The sequence below is a fragment of the Haematobia irritans genome, chromosome 2, assembly GCF_050003625.1.
Source record: "Haematobia irritans isolate KBUSLIRL chromosome 2, ASM5000362v1, whole genome shotgun sequence".
Lineage (NCBI taxonomy): Eukaryota > Metazoa > Arthropoda > Insecta > Diptera > Muscidae > Haematobia > Haematobia irritans.
In genome coordinates, this window is record NC_134398.1 from 70,701,943 (window position 1) to 70,718,615 (window position 16,673).

The 16,673-nt window shown below is 31.8% G+C and overlaps 2 long non-coding RNA genes across 3 annotated transcripts in view; one reads left to right on the plus strand and one right to left on the minus strand.

Annotated features, from left to right (window-relative positions):
* The window catches only part of LOC142227676 (uncharacterized), a 183,737-nt gene that overhangs the window by 89,074 nt on the left and 77,990 nt on the right, over window positions 1-16,673 (plus strand). The gene's annotated exons all lie outside the window — the stretch shown is intronic.
* LOC142227675 (uncharacterized) overlaps window positions 1-16,673 on the minus strand; it is a 33,866-nt gene that overhangs the window by 10,253 nt on the left and 6,940 nt on the right. The window lies entirely within an intron of this gene.

Sequence of the window (16,673 nt, forward strand, 5' to 3'; positions counted from 1 at the left end):
ATAATGGGGGAAAACAGTGATAAGTATTTATGGAATATGAAATTAGGAACAATTGGTGAAACTATTTTACGAGGGTTGTGTGCAAAAGTTGTTTGCAATCTGAAAATTTTCATAATCTAGTTGGGTTTTCATAAAAAAATTAAACCCAGTGACGAATTTTTCGTCAAAAATGAATTAACGTAGCATTTCATCCCGGTGATGATTTTTTTTGAAATACTTCAAAATTACGATTCTCCTTCGTCGTCGCTATAAACGCTATCGTCACAGCGATGGATGCTTTTCCTAAATTTGACGTAATCCAATCATCAATTTGATGTAATCGATATGATGTACAGCGTTAATAAATTTGATGTGATATATTCATGATTATAAGTAAATGGTCGCTACATAGACAGATTTATATTAATGGATGGACGGATATTTTTATATTCGTCCACTCGATAATATCAATTCGTTTACATTGCGAGCTTTTCCGTCCTTATCACAATATTGGTGAATAGATTGCATCAAATTGATAAATGAATTATCAGAAATATTTTCTACGATACTTTTAATAAACAACTCTATTGTTTTTATACCCACCACCATAGAATGGTGACGGGGGTATAATAAGTTTGTCATTCCGTTTGTAACACATCGAAATATCGATTTCCGACTATATAAAGTATATATATTCTTGACCAGGGAGAAATTCTAAGACGATATAACGATGTCCGTCTGTCTGTCTGTCAGTTGTAATCACGCTACAGTCTTCAATAATGAAGGAATCGTTTTTTGTCTGCAGGCAGGTCAAGTTCGAAGATGGGCTATATCGGTCCAGGATTTGATATAATCCCCATATAAATCGACCTCCCGATTTGGAGTCTTGGGCTTATTATTAGTTTTTATCCAATTTGCCTAAAATTTTAAATCTATAGGTATTTTATGACCACAAAGAGGTGTGCCAAAAATGGTGAGTATCGGTCCATGTTTTGGTATAGCCCCCATATAGACCGATCTCCCGATTTTACTTCTTGGGCTTATAGAAACCGCAGTTTTTATCCAATTTACCTGAAATTGGAAATCGAGAGGTACTTTAGAACCGTAAAGAGGTGTGCCAAAAATGGTGAGCATCGGTCCATGTTTTGGTATGGTCCCCATATAAACCGATCTCCCGATTTGGGGTCTTGGGCTTATAGAAACCGTATTTTTTATCCAATTTGCCAGAAATTGAAAATCTAGAGGTACTTGAGGACCATCAAAGGGTGTGTCGGAAATGGTCCGCATCGGTCCATGTTTTGGTATAGCCCCCATATAGACCGATCTCCCGATTTTACATCTTGAGTTTATAGAATCCGTAGTTTATATACAATTTGTCTGAAATTGGAAATTTATAGGTATTTTAGGACCATAAAGAGGTGTGCCACAAATGGTGAGTATCGCTCCATGTTTTGGTATAGCCCCCATATAGACCGATATCCCGATTTTACTTCTTGGGCTTCTAGAATCCGAAGTTTTTATCCAATTTGCCTGAAATTGGAAATCTAGAGGTATTTTCGGGCCATAAAGTGGTGTGCCGAAAACGGTGAGTATCGGTCCATATTTTAGTATAGCCCCCATAAGAACGATCTCCCGATTTAACTCCTTGGTTTTCTAGAAACCGTAGTTTTTATCTGATTTGCCTGAAATTGTAAATATTCTCGTATTTTAGGCTCACAAAAACGTGTGTCGGATTAAGTTTTTATCGGTTCTTTTGGTAGGGCCTCCATATAGACCATATAGACCGACTTGAGGGTATAGAAGGCGCACTGATCATGAAAATTACTTGAAACTCAATGTAAAATTTCCAGATTTTACTTCTCGGATGAAAATCTACAGATTCAAGATTTCAAATCAATACGTTATTTTATAATTTTCTTGCACACTTACAAGAGATGTTAATGATTCCTCTAAAACTCAAACAAAAATGGTTCTTATAAATCCAGAATCTGATATAGTCCTCATAGGTGAAATCTTTAAATTTATCTTCGGGAAGTGTCCTCAAGTCCTCAAGGCTTCCTGAAATTTCAAAGGAAACCCTAATATTTGGTTCATGGTGGTGGGTATTTAAGATTCGGCCCTGCCGAACTTACTGCTGTATATACTTGTTTGTTTTAATTAAATTTCAATTTTATTGTTTGAAATAAAGTACAAATGATGAAATATATACACACTCAAAAAAAGTTTACTTGGATCCAAAAATGTTGGCCTTATCTTAAGGATTTTGGTGTTGATTCCGAGCCAAAGATGCGTCTTCTTTAAAATAAAGACATTTTTTAGCGACATATGTGGCTTTAAATCTAGGACCAATAAAATTTAATTTAGGATAGAAATATCATTCATCGAATTTTCATTCATTCGGTATATTTATAAAGATATTCACGTACAAACAATTGCCAGTTTTAAAATCCAAATTATAGCGGTACAAAATGTTTTCTTAATTCAAAAAGAAAAAAAAAAAAAACTTTAAATCAAATGTGCTAAATCCTCTAAATAAGTCTTAGCCTATATTTGAAGCTTGTTTATCTTAAATCTAAAAATTCAATATTTACGATTTCTTTAAATGAATAATGTGTCTCTTTACTTTAGTTCAATGACATACGACTTTAACGGAAGGATGCAAATTTCCAAAATTTGTGTTCTAAATTTAATAAAAAATATTTTTGAAGCAAACTTTATTTTATTTTAATTAAAATTTCTTTATTCTACAGAAATTTGTCCTTAATATTTTGTAAATGGCGCATCCTCAAATTTATGTTGCGTACACTAATAGAAAAAATTGCGTTTCACAATCGTGAACGGACGTTGTCAAAATGAAACGGAAACGTTCACACAAAATCAAAACGGAATGTTCACGATTTCGTCCACGGGCGTTCACGATTTCATGAACGGCATTCGTTTTTCTTTGGTCATGAAAAGTCTTAAAATAATCGTTAGACGTTGTTATGGTAACTCCGCCGTTGGTCCAATGTGCTAAGGCGACTGTTAGCGTGTATCGTGCAGGCAACACAGGTTCGAGTCACGGTATGGGAAATCTTTTTTTAATTTTGTTATAAATTCGTAACCATTATGTTTTCAGGTCATGAACGCTGGTTGTTGTTTTGAAAACGTATGGTGTCATTTTTACGTTGTCAGATTGTCCCCATCTGTCCTCAGTTTGACAACACATGTGTGTTGATTCAGTTTCATGAACGGATCGTTTCAAAATGACCACGCCGTTCAGATTTTTTCTATGGGTGTAATCTTTAATATGACGTAAATATTTTGTCAGTGCACATGCAAATATTAACTTTTCTTCGAAAGCTGTTGATTTTGATAAATTGACCATCTAGACACACAAACATTCTGGTACCGTAATAGTGTTTAGATCACCAATAGCAGTTTAATGGTTTCAGCCTCTGGAGTAAAAAATTTAAAAAGAAAATTTTAAAATTTGTTATTTTAATATATTTTACAATATTCGATCCTAGAAGAATTTTGAACAAAATTTAACCCACCCTTTTTGTGCCAAAATGTTCCTTTTCCTTTTGAATTTGTTGTTCATTCAACTCTTTAATTTCCCATCTTTAATTTCCATTCTCCTTTAATTTCCTATATTCGGTTTTCACAGAACGAAAAATGTTGCGGCAATTATCTGTAAATTTAGAAATACTTCCATAAACATATGACATATATACATGTTTTGTAAAACAATAATTTGTCCGAAATAAATTTAAAATTACACTTCTTAATCTTCGCTAGAACACCCCATTGTCGTCTTAAAAATAGTAACGAATTCATTTTCTATTTTTTTTTTGTAATTAAATGAATGTTTTGTTAAAACATTCCTCTTAAAAGAAGAAGCATCCTTGTATAATGTCCCACAACAGCGTCGACAGTATGTGTGTTTAAGCAAATGATAGCATTTTAGATGCTTAAAATATTCTTCATTTTGGTTAAAAAGTTTATTGCATATGTAACACTTCATATCCTTTTGGTTTTACTAATTTTGTTTGTTTTTCTTTTCACTTTCACAACTTTAATCAATTAACTCTTTATTTTCGGCATGTGCGATCAACTTTACATTTTAAACTAAACCAGTGATGCCAGGAAGTTTTTTGAAGATTCCCTACGCGGCGCCTAAAAATTCCCTTTTTTCCTACTCTCAAAAATTTTTTTCCTACATTTTCCGCTACGGTAAAAAATTTACTCAATTCAAACAAATATGGCAAGAAAATAACAAATATTTCTTTAAAATTAATAGTCTGGGACTATATCCTTCAATAAAGGGACCAAATGTGCAGTACTATTACTAATGACATTCTTAATCGGATTTCAAACTTTGCAACATCATTGCTCATTTTTAACATTACCAAAATTTTTATTGTGAACTTTAAAGGCCGCGTGTTTCTTCAGGTCAGATTTTCCACAATTTACGAATTTTCCACAAGCAATGCACTGACATTTAAAATTGTCATTTTCTAGACAATCCCTTAATTCAACAGTGAGATAATTTGCATAAAAAGGTTATTTTCTAAATTTTGCTGGAATGGTTTTTGTAGATGACATTTTTTTAAAAAATTAAAAACTTATGAATGTAATTTGCCCATAGGTAAATAAATATTCTACATTTAATTTCTACATTAAATTTAGAGAGAAGTTCACCAATGTGGTATCACAATGGACTGAATAGTCTATGTGAGCCTGATACATTGGGCTGCCACGTAACCTAACCTAACCTACATTTATACAAGCGAACCGCAAATGCACTGCTGAAGTGATCTTTGTATTAGAAAATATTGGGAAGCACCAAGTTGGGGAAGCCGTCGCCTGTTTATGTACCTTCCTGCAAAAGTAAATCTATTTCATGTTATTAAATACCAATTCAAAAATCTTTTAAGGATACTGCTGAACTTTTCTAAATAATATCATTACAGTAACATTCAATTAGTTGATGCATTGACTACCATATATTTTGGATCTTATAATATTTGAAATATGTTGCAAAATATAGTAAAATCTGAAAATTGGAAAAATGAAGAATTTGTCCTTTTTTCCCTACAGTTGTAATTTTAGGAAGAAATCCCTACAAAAAAGGATTTTTCCCTACGCATGCCATCTGAACTGAACTAAACTCATCAACTGAGAAGAACCATTTGAGATATTCTTACAACACCACACAACTACCCAGCAAAAAAGCGTCGCGAAAAAAGTAATGATGGATCCGGAAGTGGTGCAAAACTGACGCAGAAGCGATTTAACATGGGCTTTAACATGAAGCGATTTAAAATGGGCTTGTCATAGGACGGAAGTCTTCCATTTCAACAGCCGGTGCACTGAATTTGCATCACTTCTTTAGATGTGATCCGAATTCAATGTTTTGGATGTAAATTAAAAAATTCTGTGATATTTTGTAAAATAAATAATTTTTAATGGATTCTAATGCTTGTCTGAAACGTTTGACCTCAAATATTTTCAAAAATTCACAATTTTTACAGATTGGATTTATCATTTTTTCGAAAAAATTTAAATAATTTATACCATTTTATGAATTCTTAAACTATTTTTAACCAATTTGAAACAAAAAAGTTAAAATTACCCATTAAAAATATTAAAAAATCATGTTATAAAAAATTGAATGTGTAGTTAAAATAAAGAACATCATTGGGAGTTCATCTTCTGGAAGTGCTTTTAAAGTTGTGCCTTTGGAAGAACTTCCAAATTTTTTTGCTGGGTATATATGGATGTGTTATTTGAATTAGTATTTGAATACACATCAACGGAGTAGATGACATTTTTGTCTTCTTGATTACTTTTTCCTCATGTTGACCATTTAATTGTTCTCATACATCTTGGAAGCAGGGCTGCCAATTTTGCCGATTTATCGGCATTTTGACGATTTTTGACTCAAAAAATAGCAGTTTCAGATTTTTGCTTCGAAAATGACGATATTTACTCCGTTCAAAAATTTGGGAAAATCGAGCGAATTCGAAATCTTAACCGATTTCGATTAAATTTTGCTTACTTTAAGGGTATTATATTTGAAGACGACTGGCTAGTATATAGGCTCAATATGACCCCATTTGTTGAAATCGTGGAGGCATATATATAATAATTGCGATGGGAATCCTGCGAATAATACATAGACAGACCGACCGATGAACGGACGAATACGAATAAAGCGACTCAGGAGGTGATTCTGAGTCGAGCAGTATGTTTTATGTAGTCTAAAGTCAATAAAAGTTATTATTCCCTAAACACTACGGGTATGTGGGTTAAGATATAAAATCTGGATGTATTTATTGTTTTTAATGTTTAGAAGCTGAAATTTAGAATATGTAAAGAGTTACAGGATGGCGTTCGCGTATTTTTCGGCTATGACATGCTCAGAATGCATGTACTAATTATAGTAGAATTGTGTGTTTTTATATGAAATGAATACATTTGTTTTGTTTTTAACCAAAACATGTGTTTTATTTTAATATTATTTAAATTCCCGATTTTTGGATGATTTTTATAAAGCAAGTGCCGATTATGCCGATTTTTTCGGGAAAAAGTGACGATTTTTCTTAAAATTTCATTGGCAGCCCTGCTTGGAAGCCAATTTATAAACAACCACGTGACCAAATGTTTGCTCAAATTCTCGTTTGAACTAAGTTAAATGTGGAGAGAGCATGAAATACCCAACACAAAATAACATAACAATAACAACATAAGTATACTTATGAGAGCAAAGTTATTTTGTGTTGGGACCAGTGATGGAAATACTTTTTAATCCTGGTCCCCCGCGAATGATTTAGTACCTTTTGTGTATAAAGTTTTGAGTCGATATCAGATTGATGGTACAATAGTTTGATTTTAATATTTTGAGTCTTTAACAAACTTATTTGCTAATGGTCTTTTATGCGGCATGAAAATCTCGATTTTGTAAAAGTCAGAATCAAAAACACTATTTTCTTGACATTAAAGAAAATTTTGGTCGGAAAAAGCATGTGATTCTATACTACGCTTCCACACGGAAACATTGTAGATAACATAAGAAGCTATCGATCGCATACTAAAATAATGCGAACCATTGTAGTCACGGTTGAAAATTGAGACAAAAATAATCTACTAACATTTGCAGCAAATTTTACCAAAAACTATTATTTTGCTGAAATTTATTTCTTCAGAAAGTTTTGTCAATATTTTATTTCTTTAGAAAATTTTGTCAAAATTTTATTTCTATAGAAAATTTTGTCAAAATTTTATTTCTATAGAAAATGTTGTCAAAATATTATTTCTTTGGAAATTTTTGTCAAAATTTTATTTCTACGAGTATAGGAAAATTTGTTAAAATTTTATTTCTATAGAAAATTTTGTAAAAAATTTTCTTTGGAAAATTTTCAAAATTTTATTTCTATAGAAAATTTCGTCAAAATGTTATTTCTATAAAAAATTTTGCCAAATTTTATTTCTATAGAAATTTTTGTCAATATTTTATTTCTTTTGAAAATTTTGTCAAAATTTTATTTATATAGAAAACTTTCTCAAAATTGTATTCTATATTTTTAGGTTTTCGCTCTTTTTTCACTAAAGAATTATATATCGAGTTAGAATATCAATATTAATGCCAAATTTCTTTAAAATAGCGTAATTTTATTAATTAAACCAAAGTGCACTATATTTTTATTTAAAAATTGTTTTCCTTAAATGTATTTCACAAATCTTTCATATTTGCGGTGGGACGCAAATCGTATGACGTTGAAGTAAGGCAAACTTTTTGATTTAAAAAAATAATCTTTAAATTACACTAGTTTACAAAACATATTTTTTTCATGTACATTTGATGAGATGTGATTTTTCTTATGTATTTTAATCTGCTGAATTCGAAAAAAAAATTGAAGCAGAGTCTGAATTTGGAAATACAAGTTTTCCTTAACAAATGAAGATATAAGCTGAGAATTTTGTTTCCTAGAATCAAGTAAGCAAAACTCAAATTTAAAAGAGAATTGAGTCTTAGAGTCATACTCACTTCAATTCTCTCCTTCTTTGGCTCGGAATCAATACCAAAATCATTAGAGTAAAAACAAAATCTTTGAATTATTGAATTAACATACTTGAATTTTGAATCAAATCCACATAAAAATTCATAACATCGTACGAACTCTTTTAAAATTACATGAAAGTTATTTAATATAAAGGTGAAATAATTATAAATTCATTCATTCTGTGATTGATACTATAATGTCCGTGATTAAAACAATTAACTTTTTATATAAGAGAACTTTTGAAGGGCATACAATATTTCCCATTAAAATTGCAAAAAAATGGAATAATATCCCACTGTGCGGTAGGCACCATATTGAGGCGGATAGATGCTAAAACAATAATTGTGGTCCCGAAATGCGAATAATTGCAGGTGTAAACAAACGAAATGCATTTCTAGCGTATACATCCATTTGTCTTGCGTGTGTTTGTAGATGACTTCGAATGTGTGTCTTTTGTTGTTCTTGTTGCTTTTTTCTCGAAAGAGCACCTCGTTGTGTGTAGGAGAAAAAAACCGAACTGTGCCGGCTCGTCAACGAAGCTCTTGCAAACCAATCGAATGTCATTTCGATGCTGATTGGGGTGAAAATACAGCGGTAGTTTTCAAATATGGTGGGATCCCGGTTCAGGGAATGGGGCGGAGGATATTATTGTGGAAAAATTAACAACAAAAATGCAGTACGCGCTAAATTAAAAATGTATTTTCCACATACACACACACGCGCACTCACATCGCAGTGAACAACCAAGAAAAGTGCTTTCAGCATTCGTTGTTTGCATTGCAGTGACAATGATTGACTGAAGTTAAGAATGCAGAAATTATGATCTCGATGAACTTAGAATTTGTCATTGTATTAAGATTATTCATTCAAATTGGCGAACTTCCTGTGCAAATCTATTATTGGAATTATTATTTCAGTAAAAAATGGAGAGGGATGCTACTAAAAAGGCTAATGAATTATTTTTAAATTCATATACACAAGGAAAATATCAATCAGATTTAGAATTATGTCGATTATGTGCTTAATGCATATATGCATATATTTTAAATGTTGAAGGCAAATAATATTATTGTTGGGGATTAGAATTTTCTACGGGGAAAATTATTTTTAGTTTTTCCAGTATATCAGGGGAGAGAGGGAGGAGTTTGAGCTTTCTACACATCGAAATATCGTTTACAACCATATAATGTGTACACTAAAAAAAAATAAACTGTAGAAATACGAGTGCTAATTTTGCTTAACATAGAAGAGGCATTTCGCTGATATAAAGTTATTTTCTTGACCAAACTTGAAAGAAAATTTAGTTTGACTGAGGTCAACTTGGCTTTAATAATTCTGAAAAATGCTTCAAAATATATGAAATTGTCTTTAAATTTGCTGTCCTTTTGCATCTTGATTATATGACAAATAGGAGATGTCTTCCAGCACATTATATTAAACACAATTTTTATTCGAAACACGCCATAATTTTTGCTTGCAGTGTGGTCCGAATTTGGAAATTTAAGTTCTCATTAACACGAAAAAAGCAGAAAAACGAATAAATTGAATTTGGTATCCTAATATCAATTACGCGCAAGTCTCTTAAATGTATCCTTACTTCAATTGTCCGCTACGTTGGTTCGAAATTAATACCAAAATTATTAGTGTAAATAAAAGTGCCCATATGCAAAACAATTTATTGAAAGTTTATAGAAATATTTTTATATGGCAGAAGTAGGCCTGAAGAGCTTTAACATTTTTATATATGGAGGAAACTCTTTGAAAAAAGGTGTAGTGGGTACACCTGCCCGGTTCCAAACATTTTGTCTTTACTTTAACAATTTTGGTATTGATTCCGAGCCAAAGAAGCGGAGAATACAAGTAAGGATAATTTTAAGACGAAAAACTCTTTTAAATTTGGGTTTTGTGTACATGACTCTAGGAAGCAAATTTTAATTTTTCACTTTTTATACCCTCCACCATAGGATGGGGGTATATTAACTTTGTCATTCCGTTTGTAACACATCGAAATATTGCTCTAAGACCCCATAAAGTATATATATTCTGGGTCGCGGTGAAATTCTGAGTCGATCTGAGCATGTCCGTCCGTCCGTCCGTCCGTCCGTCCGTCCGTCTGTTGAAATCACGCTAACTTCCGAACGAAACAAGCTATCGACTTGAAACTTGGCACAAGTAGTTGTTATTGCTGTAGGTCGGATGGTATTGCAAATGGGCCATATCGGTCCACTTTTACGTATAGCCCCCATATAAACGGACCCCCAAATTTGGCTTGCAATTGCTCTAAGAGAAGCAAATTTCATCCGATCCGGCTGAAATTTGGTACATGGTGTTAGAATATGGTCTCTAACAACCATGCAAAAATTGGTCCATATCGGTCCACTTTTACGTATAGCCCCCATATAAACGGACCCCCAAATTTGGCTTGCGATTGCTCTAAGAGAGGAAAATTTCATCCGATCCGGCTGAAATTTGGTACATGATGTTAGTATATGGTCTCCAACAACCATGCAAAAATTGGTCCATATCGGTCCATAATTACCTATAGGCCCCATATAAACGGACCCCCAAATTTGGCTTGCGATTGCTCTAAAAAAAGCAAATTTCATCCGATCAGGCTGAAATTTGGTACATGGTGTTACTATATGGTCTCTAACAACCATGCAAAAATTGGTCCATATCGGTCCACTTTTACGTATAGCCCCCATAAAAACGGACCCCCAAATTTGGCTTGCGATTGCTCTAAGAGAGGCAAATTTCATCCGATCCGGCTGAAATTTGGTACATGATGTTAGTATATGGTCTCCAACAACCATGCAAAAATTGGTCCATATCGGTCCACTTTTACGTATAGCCCCCATATAAACGGACCCCCAAATTTGGCTTGCGATTGCTCGAAGAGAGGCAAATTTCATCCGATCCAGCTGAAATTTGGTACATGATGTTAGTATATGGTCTCTAACAACCATGCCAAAATTGGACCACATCGGTTCATAATTATATATAGCCCCCATATAAACCGATCCCCAGACTTGACCTACGGAGCCTCTTAGAGGGGCAAAATTCATTCGATCCGGTTGAAATTTGGTACGTGGTGTTAGTATATGGTCTCTAACAACCATGCAAGAATTGGTCCATATCGGTCCATAATTATATATAGCCCCCATATAAACCGTTCCCCAGATTTGATCTCCGGAGCCTCTTGGAGGAGCAAAATTCATCCGATCCGGTTGAAATTTGCAACGTGGTGTTAGTAAATATAAGGCCGCTAATAACCATGCCAAAATTGGTCCATATCGGTCTATAGTTATATATTGCCGATCCTCAACCACACAAAAATTGGTCCATATCGGTTCATAATCATGGTTGCCACTCGAACCAAAAATAATCTACCAAAATTTTATTTTTATAGAAAACATTGTCAAAAGGTTATTTCTATAGAAAATTTTGTAAAAATTTTATTTCTATAGAAAATTTTGACAAAATTTTATTTCTATAGAAAATTTTGTCAAAATATTATTTCTATAGAAAATTTTTTCCAAATTTTATTTCTGTAGAAAATTTTGTCAATATTTTACTTCTATAGAAAATGTTGTCAAAATTTTATTTCTATAGAAACCTTAATTAATTATTCGTATTTAATCGGCCCGTTTGTAGTTTAATATATACCACGTATGGACTATGTGGTATATATTACGTTCTTAGGAAGTTTTATGATACCTTGCCATCGGCTTCAATAGACGTTTCTACGCAATCCATGGTGGAGGGTACATAAGCTTCGGCCTGGCCGAACTTACGGCCGTATATACTTGTTCAGCTTTTTTTCTTCATATGCTATCAAAGTCCTTTAAAAACTAGTTAACGACAATTTTATTTTCCAAATTCAGACTTCCAGTATAAATAATGTTGTGTTTCATGTAAAAAACGTCTTTAAAATAAAGTGTTGAAAAACATGTCCTTTTGAACAATTTTTTGGTTTGTATATGTCAAGTTTCAAAAAGACAACAAATTTAAAGACAATTTCATTAAATTTTTAACCTTATCCCAAACATTTTTTCTTTCATATTATGATACGCATTTTTAAGTCAAATCACTTAATTATAAGGACAATACGACTTTATTGAAAAGTTTATCGACTTTTGGACAAAGAAAAAAACTTTATATCGTATTAGAGAAATGCGTCTTCTAAGCTGAGCAAAATTTGCATTCGTATTTGAAAGACATGAAATCTTTGATCTCACGACAATATTTTTTCAGTGTATAGAATGATATTTTGCTCAACGGTCTTCTAATTTTATATTTCGAAATGCTGACTTTTTTGAAGCAGTTAGCGAGGCAAACTTCAGGCTTCATAGTTTTTGCATAATCCTTTTAATGCAAATTATTATTTAATTGAAATTGATTCAACCACGAAATTGATGGTCCCAATCAACAATTCCTTAAAAACCATTTTTAATTTTCAATTGAGAAAATGCTTGCACCATATTCAATTAATTTTTCAATAAATGCATTAAACAAAATTAATTATCATTTGACAATTTTGCAATTAATAATTTAGCTGATATAATTAAAAGATTAATTAAACATTTATTTATTTGAATGGATAAAAAAATTGAGAAGGTAAATTAATAAATTTTAAAAATAGGGTTTTACGATAGTAAAAGGAGGTGACGGAGAAGCTGTCGATTCGAGTAGTCCGTCCTGTCTTATATCATCCCATGTGGAAGACGGATATAAATGCTTCATTTAATATATTCCTTATGGGCATTTCGAAATGTAATCATAACATTTTTATAACTGAAAGAAAATTACAATAAAGTTCCTCGGAGCTCATAAGGAACGACACCTTTTAAATCAATGAACTTTATGTCAATGACAATCTTCAAATTGGTTTTATCTCTTTTGCCTGCGTTTTTGTACAATTAGTTTTCGAGGGATGCAAATCTCAATTAATTTAATGGTTTCATTCAATATCATTTAAAAATTTTCCACTTCGATTTTGTCATCGATTTTGCGCAACATTGCTTGTTATTACAAATCGAACGTGCATTCATACTCGTATCAAATGCTAGAACTGGTTACCGAAATGATCCGTGGTCAAGATAAAGGAGACCAATAAAAATCTATCGCTAATGCATGGTAGTATTTAGTTAACAAATGTTCGAATAACAACGAATATTTTATGTAAATCAAAGTCCAATAATAATTTGGCATAAAAGTCTTTGAACTGCTTTTGCCAAATCGAAAACGAAATCTTCGAATAATAACTTGTTCATGGATGTTAATATGTGCACTCTAAATTGGGATTGTCTCAATACTTGAACAACAAGTAACTTGACATGGAATGCTGGGTGATAAATGTTTTTTAATTGTAATGTAACACAAATAGATTGCTAATAATATATGTTTTGTGGATAAAATATTCGACATTCTCCATAATTTTAGGTGAGGTCATTTAATCTGGCTATCGGATATGTAGAGCCTAGCCAATATTTTATATAAATCGATCGATCCATTCAATATGTAGTAAAAATTTTGTTTTATATATTTTGTTTTTGTTACATTATGTTTTTTTTACTTAAGCCCGAGGCCTTAAGCTGAATTGTATAGAATTTTCTATTTTTTTATTCTCATCATTGTTGTTTTAATCATTTGACCAAAGTTTTTCGTTATTAACATATAATGTATTTTCTGTCAATCAATACAATTTTTCATATTATTAGCGAATATTTTTATTGTCTTATTGAAAATCTTTCATTATATCAATTAAAAATTTTCATTGGCTAAATTTTATTCAAAGACCTTTTGTAATTCACGAAATTTCTGGTGGCACGGAACTTTTTGTGATTTACGGCAATATTCGTGATTCACGTATATTTTCTTGACGCAACAAGTCTCATGAAAATTTTCGTGATTCACGTCAAATCTTATAACTCGCTTCAAATGTTCACGATTAAGGAACATTTTCATAACTCACGACAGAATCATAAGAAAAGTAGCTAAATTAAAATATTGTTCACCAGCGAAACAAAGTGATTTATGTCTTTAATTAAAAAATTAATTAGTACAATCATTCTTTTAATCCAAATGAGAACACAAAGCTAGTTAAGAAAATGAATGACAATTTGGATTAAAGTTTAACTAAATAATTAATTGAATTTAAATGTAAAAATTAATTGAAATTTTCAAATAAAATCCATTAATTTTTTTAATCAAATATTTTTTTATTCCCAATTAAAACTGTGATTGATACTATCATTTTCGTGATTGAAGATATTTCAATTATATTGGATCAATAAATTTCGTGATTGAATTATAAAATTATTTTTGTGTGTAGTATCAAGAACTTAAAAAAATCCGTTGGTAAACCGATTCCAAAAATTAACATATATTAGTTGCAAAAAATTCACTCAGTTTCAGTTACTTTTTTTATTTTTTAAGAAATCTTCCCCAGGCCAATGAAATTTTCTTCATTACATGTATGTCTCAAAAAATTCGTGGGTATAAATTTCATTAACCGTAGAAATAAGTTCACTGCTAACTAAAGCAAAAGAACATGTTCGCATATTTCTCAACACTTGGAGAAAAGTGAACTACGGCGATTTCAGTTTGGTAATGATTTGGTGCCAATGAGTTTTTCCTAAGTTTTCGTATATTTTTTCTTTTATGAGAAAGAAGAATGGTAGTTAAAAATTTACAAAAAAATTTCAGTAAAATTTCTCTAAACTGGAATGCAATTTAGTTAAATTTTCTCTCGAAGATATTCATTTATTCTACAAAAAAATACGCAAAGCTCCACATGTGTTAAATGCATACACCCTCAAAAAAAAAAATCGCTTCTCTAACATATGTTCCAAACATATTTTGCAGGAAGCACATATATTATTGGATATTGCCGAAACATTATTATGTTTGTTTTATGTGAACATATTATATGTTTGGAAGCATTTTGAGCCCAAAAATATTATATGCTTGGAAGAATTTTCTCCCCAAGAAGATTGTGCTCATTCCCTCACATAATTTTCACTTCCACGAAATTTTTAGTTCTTGGCACCTTTTTCTGTAATACAAATAATGATGAAGAAATTATACAATTTTATAATTTTTTTGAATCTTACCTTTCGCCTGGACAAGGAATCGAACCGGGAACCATGCAATTTGTAAGCCACCACACTACCACTGGGCTACGTAGCTTATATAGTCACCAATAGACACTTATCGTTATAAGTTACATTTATATAGCATAGCCTGCAGCTCCCACGAGCCCATGCAAACATAACATTATTTAACAGAAACATACATTTGTTGGCCATGTGGAGCAATGGTTAGCATACGTTCCTATTTCTTTTAACGAACCAAGAAAAAACAAGTATATACGGCCGTAAGTTCGGCCAGGGCGAAGCTTATGTACCCTCCATCATGGATTGCGTAGAAACTTCATCTAAACACTGCCATCCACAATCGAATTACTTAAGTTGCGGTAACGCTAGCCGATGGGAAGGTATCTTAAAACCTCCTAACACCATCTTTTAAATTGTATGTAAGTCCATACGTGGTATATATTAAATCAAAAAAGATCGATCCAATACGTATATAATTCAGTTTGGCAAAGTAGACATAAAATTTTGACAAAATTTTCTACAGAAATAAAATGTTAACAAAATTTTCTATAGAAATAAAAATTTTGACAAAATTTTCTATAGTAAGAAAATTTTGTCAAAAATTTCTACAGAAATAAAATTTTAACAAAATTTTCTATAGAAATAAACTTTTGACAAAATTTTCTATACACCCAGAGAAGGAATATGATCACCTCAAGCATGTTTTAAGAGCAAAATGTTATTTTTGGGTGGTGACCATGTAACATGGTTTTCGCAACTATGTTATTTTATCGGAAATCATATATCTGATTTCGGCAAGCAGGTTATATTTGATGAGAAAATAACATTTTTGTGACAAACATGTTACATGGTCACCATACAAAAATAATATTTTGCTCTTAAAACATGTTTGAGGTGATCATATTCCTTCTCTGCGTGTAGAAATAAAATCTTGGTAGATTAGTTTTGGCTCGAGTGGCAACCATGATTATGAACCGAATAAAATTTGAACAAAATTTTCTATAGAAATAAAATTTTGAAAAATTTTCTATAGAAATAAAATTTTGACAATGATGAAAATTTTATTATGAACCGAATAAAATTTTAACAAAATTTTCTCTAGAAATAAAATTTTGGTAGATTATTTTTGGCTCTAGTGGCAACCATGATTATGAATCGATATGGACCAATTTTTGTGTGAGTGGACCAATTTTTGCATGATTGTTAAAGACCATATACCAACACCATGTACCAAATTTCAGCCGGATCGGATGCAATTTGCTTCTCTTAGAGGATCCACAAGCCAAATCTGGGGATCGGTTTATATGGGGGCTATATATAATTAAGGACCGATATGGACCAATTTTTGCATGGTTGTTAGAGACCATATACCAACATCATATACCAAATTTCAGCCGGATCGGATGAAATTTTCTTCTCTTTGATCGGTTTATATGGGGATCTGGGGATCGGTTTATATGGGGGCTATATATAATTATAGACCGATGTGAACCAATTTTTGCATGGTTGTTAGAGACCATATACCAAC